This window comes from Trachypithecus francoisi, unplaced genomic scaffold (genome assembly GCF_009764315.1).
Source record: "Trachypithecus francoisi isolate TF-2019V2 unplaced genomic scaffold, Tfra_2.0 Lachesis_group4, whole genome shotgun sequence".
Lineage (NCBI taxonomy): Eukaryota > Metazoa > Chordata > Mammalia > Primates > Cercopithecidae > Trachypithecus > Trachypithecus francoisi.
Genome location: NW_022681469.1, coordinates 150,443,338 through 150,456,247, shown reverse-complemented (window position 1 = coordinate 150,456,247; position 12,910 = coordinate 150,443,338). Strand labels below are relative to the sequence as shown.

General features: G+C 44.2%; 1 protein-coding gene across 4 annotated transcripts in view; it reads right to left on the bottom strand.

Moving 5' to 3' along the window:
- Positions 1 to 12,910, bottom strand: part of ZNF713 (zinc finger protein 713) — a 52,831-nt gene that overhangs the window by 4,517 nt on the left and 35,404 nt on the right. The gene's annotated exons all lie outside the window — the stretch shown is intronic.

Sequence of the window (12,910 nt, the reverse complement as noted above, 5' to 3'; positions counted from 1 at the left end):
CTCAGATCTTTCTTATAGCCTTGCTCTGGCTGGCCGAGGGAATGAGGTTCATGAAGTCATTTACTATGCTCATGGAGATGTGGGTGAGGGTTCCTACACCTACTTTGGTACGCAGGTATCTTCTATCAACTCTCAGGGAGGAAGAGTCTCTTCTAACACACACATATATATGAGTAACTATGTGTATGTATTTATACATACATAGTTTTAATTTATTTTTAAACCAAAACAGGATAATGTATGTATTGCCTATGTAACTTTGTTACTCAACAATATTCTTTCTAAATGAGTGTGTGTATATATATGTGTGTGTGTGTGTGTGTGTGTGTGTATATATATATCTACTTCATTCTTTTTAAAGGGCATATCCTACTTTTAAAAACTCTTTTCTCCTGCTGTTAAGTTTTACGTTTCCAATTTTCTTTGCTATTTCATACAGTAATACAATGAACATCCTTACACAAACATCTTATGGACCTAAGTTAGTATCTCAATATGACAGACAATATGCAATGCCAGGCCAGGTGCAGTGGCTCATGCCTGTAATCCCAGCACTTTGGGAGGCCGAGGCAGGTGGATCGCAAGGTCAGGAGTTCAAGACCAGTCTTGCCAACATGGTGAAACCCCACCTCTACTAAAAAAATACAAAAATTAGGCTGGGCGTGGTCACTCATGCCTGTAATCCCAGCACTTTGGGAGGCCGAGACGGGCGGATCACGAGGTCAGGAGATTGAGAACATCCTGGTTAACACAGTGAAACCCTGTCTGTACAAAAAATACAAAAAAAAAAAAAATTAGCCGGGCATAGGGGCTGGCATCTGTAGTCATAGCTACTCAGGAGACTAAGGCAGGAGAACGGCGTGAACCTGGGAGGCGGAGCTTGCAGTGAGCCGAGATCGTGCCACTGCACTCCAGCCTGGGCGACAGAGCGAGACTCCATCTCAAAAAACAAACAAACAAAAAATTAGCCAGGTGTGGTGGTGTATATCTGTAATCCCAGCTACTCGGGAGGCTGAGGCAGGAGAATCACTTGAACCTGGGAGGCGGAGGTTGCAGTGAGCCAAGATCGCGCCACTGCACTCCAGTCTGGGCAACAGAGCAAGACTCCATCTCAGAAAAAAAAAAAGCAATGCTAGATCATAGGGTTTGCACAGTATACATTTTTATAAATTCTGTCAAATTGTTCTCTTAAAAGTCTCTACCATGACTGGGTACAGGGGCTCACGCCTGTAATCCTAGCATTTTGGGAGGCCAAAGCAGGCAGATTGCTTGAGGCCAGGAGTTCGAGACCAACCTGGACAACACAGCGAAATCGTGTCTACAAAAAATACAAAAAACATAGCCAGGTGTGGTGGCATGCACTTGCCATCCTAGCTACTAGGGAGGCTGAGGTGAGAGGACCACTGAGCCCAGGGAGGCTAGAGCTGCAACGAGTCATGATTGTGCCACTGCACCTGAGCCTGGGTGACCAAACACACATAAGGCTCTACCAAATGTACCTAACAGTGTGAAATGTAACTCATTTCACCCACATCATTCCCAACATAGGATGTGATAACATTTTGATTTTGCCAATTTGATGGGTGAAAAATGGTACCTCATCCATGCTTTAATTTTTATTTATTTCATTATGTTAGCTTGAACATTTCCCCATATATTTATGGGCTGGTTTATTTATTTTGTGAATGTTTTGGTGGTACTGGGGATCTGTAGACCTGCTAAAATTGAACACAAAGTTTTGTGGGCAAGTACCTACAAATATTTTTCTAGAGTGAGAACCATAACTTTCATTAGATTTTCAAAGGGGTTCAAGATTCAAAAAAAGTTTAAGAGCCTCTGTTTTAAGGATATCCTAGTCTCTTTGCCAACAGTCTTTCCTCCTATTTCATTATTCAGCATAATAAAACCAAATTATTCTTCCTAAGTCATTGATTTCATCATGTTCACCCACACAAAATCTGGTAGCCCCAACCCTTTTAAATTATCCTTAACAAAAAATTAGGCTCAGTAAAGTGGCTCTTTCCTGTAAACCCAGCACTCTGGGAGGCCAAGGTGGGCAAATGCTTGAGCCCAGGAGCTCAAAACCAGCCTGGGCAACATGGCAAAACCCTGTCTCTACAAAAAGATGCAAAAATTATCCAGGTGTGGTGGTGCGCACCTATAGCCCCAGCTACTGGGGAGGCTGAGGTGGGAGAATTGCTTGGGCCTGGGAGGCAGAAGTTGCCGTGAGCTGTGATTGTGCCACTGCACTTCAGCCTGGGTGACAAAGTGAGACCCTGTCTCACAAACAACAATGACAAAAACAAAACAAAACAAAAATTAGATTATGCATGGCCAACAAATTATTCCTACTCATTTAATACAGTAAAGTCAAATAAGTAAATTCAAGCATAAAATTATAGTAAGAGGCCGGGCGCAGTGGCTCATGCCTGTAATCCCAAGCACTTTGGGGGGCTGAGGCGGGCAGATCACCTGAGGTGTTTGAGACCAGCCTGGCCAACACTGTGAAACCCTGTCTCTACTAAAATTACAAAAAATTAGCCAAGAATCCCAGCTACTCAGGAGGCTGAGGCAGGAGAATCACTTGAACTCAGGAGGTGGAGGCTGCAGTGAGCCAAGATCGTGCCATTGCACTCCAGCCTGGGCAAAAAGAGTGAAACTCTATCACAAACAAACAAACAAACAAAAATTATAGGAGTAAAAGTAGAACTTAAGATCTTATGTGTGAATTTTTTTTTTTTTTTTGAGACAGGGTCTTACTCTTTCACCCAGGCTGGAGTGCAGTGGTGCAATCTCAGCTCATTGCGACCTCTGTCTCCCAAGTAGCTGGTATTACAGGCGCTTGCCACCACATCCAGCTAATTTCCTGTATTTTTAGTAGGGATGGGGTTTCACCATGTTAGTCAGGCTGGTCTTGAACTCCTGACCTTGTGATTCGCCCGCCTCGACCTCCCAAAGTGCTGGGATTATAGGCGTGAGCCACCGTGCGCCGTCAGTACCAAAGTATTTTTAACCGATTCACATTTAGGTTGTAGTTTCTTGTTATTACAAATAGCACAGCAAGAGTAGTTAGTTGGCCAAACATATATTAGATTTGTTTTTTGTTTTTTTTTTGAGGCAGGGTCTTGCTTTGTCACCCAGGCTGGAGTGCAGTGATGTGATCATAGCTCACATCAGCTTTGACTTCCTGGGCTCAAGTGATCCTTTTGCCTCAGCCTCCAGAGTAGGTAGGACCACAGGCACGTGCCATAATACCCAGCTTTTTTTTTTTTTTTTTTGGTAGAGACGAAGTCTCCCTATGTTGCCCAGGTTGGTCTCAAACTCCTGAGCTCAAGTGATCCTTCTGCCTTGGCCTCCCAAAGTGCTAGGATTACAGGTGTGAACCACTGTGCCTGGCCACAAATTTTTAAAAGAAAAAAAAAAAGTCCAAGTCAAAAAGTTATGGAAAACAGATTAATAGATGTACAAAATATATACAAATGACTATGGTCTAGGATTAAATTACATGTGGAAAAATTAAAAGTACATGTGATTACAGTTACACCTGATTGAGAAGATTAATTTTAAACCAATGTATTATTTCAACCAAACTATCAACTGGAACACTTTCTTTTCAGCCAAAAGGCTTGTTTGCACATGGACTTTGACTCCCGAGTGTTTGAAATGATGGCTGGAGCTCTACAGACTGCCTCTCATGGTCTCTTAGCACTGAATCTGTAGCCTGTGGACCTGGCTCCTGAACCCACAGGGAGGTATGGTCCTCTAGGCTCCTACTGCCCAGGAGCCTGGAGTTCAAGGCATTCATTGCCTAAGCTCTAGCTTCCAGAACTTTAGTTTATCTCTGGAAACATGGCAGCTGTATCACCATGATCATGGCCACTTTTGCCGATTTCCTTCCTTCCACATCTTGCCTCTGTGAGGGAAATGGAAAAACTCCTGCAGCTGCCTGACACACTTGCTATCTACTGATACCAGGAGAGCCTGTGCATGCACTGTAGAGATGCTGATCACTCACTGAGGACGGTCCCAAGGCATACTCACATCTTTTTTTTTTTTTTTTTTTTGAGGCGGAGTCTCGCTCTGTCGCCCGGACTGGAGTGCAGTGGCCGGATCTCAGCTCACTGCAAGCTCCGCCTCCCGGGTTCACGCCATTCTCCTGCCTCAGCCTCCCGAGTAGCTGGGACTACAGGCGCCCGCCACCTCGCCCAGCTAGTTTTTGTATTTTTAGTAGAGACGGGGTTTCACCGTGTTAGCCAGGATGGTCTCGAACTCCTGACCTCGTGATCCGCCCGTCTCGGCCTCCCAAAGTGCTGGGATTACAGGCTTGAGCCACCGCGCCCGGCAATACTCACATCTTTAATCAAAGGGCGGCCCATCTACATCCCAGCACCAAATTGCAGATTGAGGCAAAGACTGCCTTGGGCTTTTAGGCAGCTTTGAGGAACAAACTGTATTCTATTTGCCCCAGTTCTTCAGCTAATCTAGGTCCCCTGTGTTAGCAGATATGATTATAACTGCTTTCAAAAGGAAGGTGGGCATTGAGGAGGATAAAGCCCCCACCAACCCATGCATAAGGGAGCATGCAGAAATACTGGTCACTCATTATCCACTGTCTACTTCCTTCCTGGTTTGGCCTCACCTGGCTAGAGGCCCAATCATTCACTGAAACCTCCAAGCCCTTCTTTGTACTTTCACCTAAGTCTGCTATCAGATCTCATGCTACCTACCTGCCTGTTGTCCAGACAAAGTGCTCTTTGGGAAGAAACTGTTTTCAGACGTGGAAGCAGAGGAGCTTCCCTTGCCCACAGTGAGAATGACATGAAATCTAACTTGTGTCCACATCCCAAGTTAAGTGATTGTAAGACCTCGGGCATAGCTACAGACTAAGGCCCTCTGGCTTATGGCAGGTGTTCATCGGGCTTCCATTAATCTTGCCTGAGGGCTCTTTATAAAAAAATAACAAAAAACTGGGGATTGGCACAGACTACTATAGTCTCAATGTCTCTACTATTTTTGCCCGTTATCTGTCCCCACTGACTCTATATTCCCTGGATCCACTTTAGGGGTATGAGTCTTTAGTAAAATCAGATGTCTGGGGCACCTATGACCTCCTTTGTATCTAAGAATGGATACCTTCTAGACAGGCCTGTGGTCAGTATGAGCATGCTGTGATGCCACTGGGCAACCTGAAGAACATCTTGCAGGGCCTCCGCACCAGGGCATGCCTTGCTGAGCAGATGTTTTCCCTGCTCAGGCCCATCCATGCCTTTTGAACTAAATTGTTTAGGAAACAGGAAGGAAGGAAACAAGGAAGTAAGAAGGGAAAGAAGGAGGGAGAGAAGGAGAGAGGGAAAGGAAGGAGAGAATTAGGGAGAAAGGGAAGGGGGAAAACAATTTTTTTGAAAAAATATTAATCCTTTTTACATGTAAAGCATCATCATATTTTTGGTTCTCTTTTATTAATTTAAAAATGTGTCACAATTTATAGTGGGCTATGACTTTAGTAAATTCAAATTAGAAACAAAAAGAATATGCTAAAAAAGGACAGAAAATGTTAGCGTTCATCAGACACAGTGATAAGGATAAATACTGTTGGGTAACACTTCTGTTTCAATTTTTTTTTTTGAGACAGAGTTTTGCTCTTGTTGCCCAGGCTGGAGTGCAATGGCGCCATCTTGGCTCACTGCAACCTTCACCTCTCAGGTTCAAGTGATTCCCTGCCTCAGCCTCCCAAGTAGCTGGGATTACAGGTGCCTGCCACCACGCCCAGCTAATTTTTGTATTTTTAGTAGAGACAGGGTTTCATCATGTTGGTCAGGCTAGTTTCAAACTCCTGACCTCAGGTGATCCACCTGCCTCATCTCCCAAAGTGCTGGGATTACAAGCATGCATCACTGCGCCAGGCCTCGATTTCATAGATTATACAGATCTTATGGATGGCAAGAAAAATTTTTTTTTTTTTTTTTTTTTTGAGAGGGAATCTCGCTCTGTCGCCCAGGCTGGAATGCAGTGGCCGGATCTCAGCTCACTGCAAGCTCCGCCTCCCAGGTTTATGCCATTCTCCTGCCTCAGCCTCCCGAGTAGCTGGGACTACAGGCGCCCACCACCTCGCCCGGCTAGTTTTTTGTATTTTTTAATAGAGACGGGGTTTCACCGTGTTAGCCAGGATGGTCTCGATCTCCTGACCTCGTGATCCACCCATCTCGGCCTCCCAAAGTGCTGGGATTACAGGCTTGAGCCACCACGCCCGGCCCTGAACATTTTTTCATATGTTAAATGTATTTGAATTCCTTTAAGAACTGTTCATAACCCAGGAGGCAGAGGTTGCAGTGAGCGGAGATCATGTCACTGCACTCCAGCTTGGGCAACAGAGTGAGACTCCGTCTCAAAAAAAGAAAAATAACTGTTCATATTATTTTTATTGGGCTGTTGGCCTCTTATTAATTTAGAGGAGCCTTTTATAACATTAATGGATGATCAGCTCTTTTGACATTAGTTGAAAATATTTTCCTCCATTGTTATCTTTTTACTTAGTTTATTATTACCTCATGCAGAATTATTATTTTATACCATGCAGAATTTTTGGATTTGTGTGTATTGAATATATATGAATCTCCTCTTTAATGGCTTCTGGATTTTAAATCATAGACAGAAAAAACTCCCCCATTTCAAGGTTATAAAAGATTTCTCCCATGTTTTCTTCCAGGTCTCTCTCTTTTTTTTTGAGAGAGAGTCTTGTTCTCTTACCCGGGCTGGAGTGCAGTGGCACAGTCTCAGTTCACTGTGACCTCCATCTTCCAGGCTAAAGTGGTTCTCATGCCTTAGCCTCCTGAATAGCTGGGACTACAGGTGTGCGCCACTGCACCCAGCCTCTTCCAGATCTCCTATAGTTTCAAGTTTTATGTGTAAAATCTGTTTCCTTTGGAGCTTATCTTGGCTCAAGGGGTAAGCTATAGATCCAATTTTGTCTCTCTCTAGATGGCTACCTACCATATATGAAGAGGTGCACATTTCAAAAGCATAAGTTGTCTCAACACTTTACTACAATGCCCACTTTTCACCTCCTAATTTGAAATGATGCCATTATTTAAAATAATGCCTTTTTATTAAATGCCCACAAGTATTTGGGTTTACTTCTGACTTGTCTATTCTGTTCAGTTGGTCTGACTTCATTAATGAAATTTTACTGTATATTTTAAATATCTAGTAGGAATAATCTCCCTTACTGATTTTCCTTTTCAGAATTTTCTTAATAATTTTTGTGCTTTGGATTTTCCACATGAACTTTAGATAAGCTTACCTAGCTTTCCTCTCAAACTCTTGTAGGCATGTTTATTTTTGAGATGGACTCATGCTGTTGCCCAGGCTGGAGTGCAGTGGTGCAATCATAGCTCACTGCAGCCTCGACCTCCAGGGCTCAGTTGATCCTCCTGCCTCAGCCTTTTGAGTAGCTGGGACTACCAGCGTGCGTTACCACACCTGGCTAATTTTTTTTTTTTTTTTTGGTAGAAATGGGCTCTCAACCTTGTTGCCCAGGCTGGTCTCAAACTCTTGGACTCAAGCAATCCACCTGCCTCGGTCTCCCAAAGTGCTGGGATTACAGGTGTGAACCCTAGCACATAGCCTGCAGGCACTTTTTATGGAATTGTATTACATGTATAGTAGGGACACTGCCATCTTGGCATGCCTACTTATTCAAGTTTATTTTTGTGTCTGTCAGAAGTATTTAAGTTTCTTCTATGAAGGTATTGCCTATCTCTTGTTGAAGTTTATTCCCAGGTGTTTTTTCAGTTGCTCTTACATGGGTGCTTCTCTTCCATCTTGTAATCTTTTTTTTTTTGAGACAGAGTCTCGCTCTGTCGCCCAGGCTGGAGTGCAGTGGCCGGATCTCAGCTCACTGCAAGCTCTGCCTCCCGGGTTTACGCCATTCTCCTGCCTCAGCCTCCGGGTAGCTGGGACTACGGGTGCCCGCCACCGCGCCCGGCTAGTTTTTTGTATGTTTTTAGTAGAGACGGGGTTTCACCGTGTTAGCCAGGATGGTCTCGATCTCCTGACCTCGTGATCCGCCCGTCTCGGCCTCCCAAAGTGCTGGGATTACAGGTTTGAGCCACCGCGCCCAGCCCCCATTTTGTAATCTAACTGGTAGTTGTTTGGGCCTTCACCTTTGTTCCACCTTCAACAGTCTACTTATATGGCAATACATTCATATTGTGGACCTTGCCTGCTCCATGTAAGAAATATCCAACTCATTGTAACACTCTCCTGTCTTACTCACATTCTGCCTCTTTCTGACCTCTTCTACATCTCCATTTCTTTGACTCTCTTGGTCTTCTAGAGACCAAGAGTTCTCTAGAACTCTAGAACCAAGTCTCTCCGTCTCTTCTAGAACCTTGCTCCATCTCTTGTAGCTTTTTTTTTTTTTGAGACAGAGTCTTGCTCTGTCACCCAGGCTGGAGTACAGTGGTGCAATCTTGGGTCACTGCAACCTCTGTCTCCCAGGTTCAAGTGATTTGAGTGCCTCAGCTTCCCGAGTAGCTGGGATTACAGGTACACACCACCACATGCAGCTAATTTTTGTACCTGTAGTAGAGACGGGGTTTCACCATGTTGGCCAGGCTGGTCTTGAACTCCTGACCTCAAGTGATCTGTCCATCTTGGCCTCCCAAAGTGCTGGGATTACAGGTGTGAGCCATCGCACCCAGCTGTATCTATTTTTAACTTATCTTCTCTACTGGTTCCTTCCCGTCAGCATTATAAACAAGTAAAATTGTTCCTTAGAACAATTCTTGTGTTTTTTCCAGACAAGGTCTCGCTCTATTGCCCAGGCTAGAGTACAGTGATGCCATCATAACTTACTGCAGCCTCGACCTCCTAGGCTCATGATCCTCCCACCTCAGCCTCCCAAGTAGTGGAGACTACAGGTTCATACCTCTACATCCCGCTAACTTTTAAATTTTTTGTAGAGACAGGGGTCTCATTATGTTGTCCAGCCTGGTCTTGAACTCCTGGGCTCAAGGGATCCTTCCACAGTCTCCCAAAGTGCTAGGCATGAGCCACTGAGCCTGGCCTAGAACAATCCTGTTTTGACACTACCTTTTATTCTGGCTGTTAATACCCTCTTTATTATTTCCCCTTCCTACTCCTCACTCTAGCTAGCTGCTGCTGCTTTTTTGTTTGTTTGTTTGAGACAGAGTCTAACTATGTCACCCAAGCTGGAGTGCAGTGGCGCAATCTCAGCTAACTGCAACCTCTGCCTCCCAGGTTCAAGAGATTCTTCAGCCTCCGCCTCCCAAGTAGCTGTGATTACAGGCACCTACCACCACGCCTGGCTAAGTTTTATATTTTTAGTACAGATGGGGTTTCACCATGTTGGTGAACCTCAGACTGGTCTCAAACTCCTGACCTTGTGATCCATGTGCTTTGGCTTCCCAAAGTGCTGGGATTATAGGTGTGAGCCATGAGCCACTGTGCCCAGCTCTCACTCTAGCTGCTTATAAGAATATTACACACTTGCTAGCTCTAATTTTTTCTTTTTAAACCTCCCCCTGTTGTTCATGCAACAATGTACAAACTGACTGTTCTTCTAATCATACCCCGTCACTTCTCTCAATAATATAATTCCCAATCTTCTTGCTGCTAAATCTACCGGGTATTTTCCAGGTCTCAGCTTAAGAAAAGATTTTAGATAAATAAGCACCAGCAAATGTCAATAACATTGAGGCATGCAGTACCCTAGTGGGCGTGCAGAATTAGGCTGCATAAGCTCTGTCATTCTCTTAGCCTCCTGACAAACAAATGTTTTACTACATCTTCTCAGGGGAACCACTGACTTTGTTTCACAGGATACTGAAGAAATGCAAGCAGTCTCTTTAGAGAAGAGGTTAGGCAGCCTGTCCCTAATAAGAGATGTGAAAAAAAAAAACACTTGCTCAAGCTTATCTGTGAACCAAGAGCCTTGGGCATCCACATATAGGTGCACAGTGAAATTTCGAAGTTTTCTGCTTATTTGTTTGGAGACAGAGTCTCACTCTGTTGTCCAGGCGGGAGTGCAGTGGCACAATCTTGGCTCACTGCAACCTCTGCCTCCCAGATTCAAACGATTTTCCTACCTCCATCTCCTGAGTAGCTGGGATTCCAGGCACATGCCACCACATGTGCCTAATTTTTGTATTTTTAGTAGAGATGGGGTTTCACTATATTGGCCAGGCTTGTCTTGAACTCCTGATCTCAAGTGATGGTCCATCTCGGCCTCCCAAAGTGCTGGGATTATAGCCATGAGCCACTGCGCCTGGCCAAAATCTGGAAGTTTTCCTAAGTTAGCAATCATTTTTTCGAGTTAGGGGTCTGTGGAGAGGGACACAATAGGAGATAGTGTGGGTCCTACCGATGACAGCATATGTGCCTGGGGGAAGGAATAGCTCTGCTCTCTGCTGTAGGTCCCTGCCCTGGAAATTTACCTGAAAAGGGAGTTCTCTAATTTGTTCCTTTAGTTTCCTACTCCCCAGGTTTGGGGATGTGGAAGGCTGTAGAAATATGTCTCAGCATTGTCAGGGAAGGTGCCCGGGCTTCTTGACAAAATGTCTTAATTACCAGTTCTATTCATGGAATATGAGCACTGGTTAGGTGAAAATTCTGGTTCAGTGGGGCTGAGAGATCTCAGAGAGGGTGAAACAGGAACAAGGTTTTCTTTTCTTTTTCTTTTTTTTTTGAGATGGAGTCTCACTCTGTTGCCAGGCTGGAGTTCAGTGGTGCAATCTCGGCTCACTGCAACCTCTGCCTCCTGGGTTCAAGCGATTATCTTGCCTCGGCCTCCTAAGTAGGTGGGACTACAGGCACACATCACCATGCCCAGCTAATTTTTGTATTTTTAGTAGAGATGGGGTTTCACCATGTTGGCCAGGATGGTCTCAATCTCTTGACCTCATGATCTGCCCGCCTCGGCCTCCCAAAGTGTTGAGATTACAGGCGTGAGCCACTGTGCCCAGCCAGAAACAAGGTTTTCTACCTAAGATCACTTAGAGCATTAAAAGCAAGAAGGACAGCCAAGTCAAAGTCAACTCGGAAAAGCCAAAGAATTTGAATGACAGAAAACCAAGTCCAAATGATGAAGCCAGATACCAGAGCAAAGAGCCAGAGTGGGAACTCACAGAGATGGGGTAGGTTCACCTGGTGTCATGGACCAGAGTAGAAACTACCTAACTCAGCATCTCGTGTACAGTCAGCAGTCCACTCCTTGTTAAAACAGTCAAGCAGAACATTGTAGGTGGTATGCCAGCAATAAGAAACTAACGTGGTTGGGATTTTTTTTTTTTTTTTTGGTCAAGAAATCCCATATTTAAGGGAATGATTTAAAGAAGACAGTATAAAGCCAACAGATCCAGGTTTTGAAATATTTAAGTAGGCTGGGCACGGTGGCTCACACCTGTAATCCCAGCACTTTGGGAGGCCGAGGTGGGCGGATCACGAGGTCAGGAGATCGAGATCATCCTGGCTAACACGGCGAAACCCCGTCTCTACTAAAAATACAAAAAATTAGCTGGGTGTGGTGGCCAGCGCCTGTAGTCCCAGCTACTTAGGAGGCTGAGGCAAGAGAATGGTGTGAACCCAGGAGGTGGAGCTTGCAGTGAGCCAATATCACGCCACTGCATTCCACCCCGGGCGACAGAGTGAGACTCCATCTCAGGAAAAAAAAAACAAAAAAAGAAATATTTAAGTAAAATGACAGCATGACACTAATAAACAAAAATATAATCTAAATTGTTTTTTATTTTTGAGATGGAGACTTGCTCTGTTACCCAGGCTGGAGTGCAGTGGCACGATCTTGGCTCACTGCAACCTCCGCTTCCAGGTTTAAGCAATTCTCTTGCCTCAGCCTCCCGAGTAGCTGGGCCTACAGGCGAGGCCACCACACCTGGCTAATTTTTGTGTTTTTAGTAGAGAGTGGGTTTCACCATGTTGGCCAGGCTGGTCTCGTACTCCTGACCTCAGGTGATCTATCTGCCTAGGCCTCCCAAAGTGCTAGGATTACAGGCATGAGCCACCGCGCCCAGTCATAATCTCAATTCTGACAGGAGAATGTGGATGAAATACTGGGACTAGAAATGGAGAAATGGAAAAATGATACAAAAGGGCTACTTAAAAGCATTTTACTGCAGAGTGGAAGAGCCAGTCCATAGGGATACATATCTTTAGGAGAGTGAGGAGGAAGAAAATGCAGAAAAGGGGCAGGGGGAGATACAGAGAGAGGCTGGAAGAGACACGAATCGTGTGCATCACAAGCCAGGGTGGAAGAACATTTCAAGAAGGGAAAGTCAACACAATTCTAACTGGCTTTGTAGCCACTGGATTTGACTGGAAGGAAATTAGTGGTAATCTCCAAGAAAACAATGGTAGTAGCAGAGGTAGGAATCGGGGTAGTATCACAAAGGAGAGCAAGAGAATTAGAAATTAGGCTGTGGGTTATAGACAAGTGTCAAGAGTTTGATGATAAAAGGAAAAAGAAAAGATGAAAAATAGATTAAAATGGCAGAAGATTTTTGACATGGAAAAGAAAGATTTTTTAAAAAATTTATTCTCGGATTACTTCTCATAGAAAAGAAAGATTTAAAGAATACTGAGAGGGGATGTGTAAATAAAAAATATGAAGAAAGTGCTGTGTGGATATCTGCAATATCAAAAAAAATATGAAAAAAGTGCTGTGTGGATACCTGCAATATCAAGGTATTTATGGGTGTTTAAATGGATACCTTCAAAATAACCTCTGTTTTGTGTGCATTTTTAAAACAATAAGTATATATTATCTGTTCAATGAGAAAAAATAAGGCAGCCATTTCAACTTCAGAAAAATATCAAATATGAACTGATTCTTTTCAAAAGGCTTAGTATTCCTTAAATCCCAGGGGAGATTTTT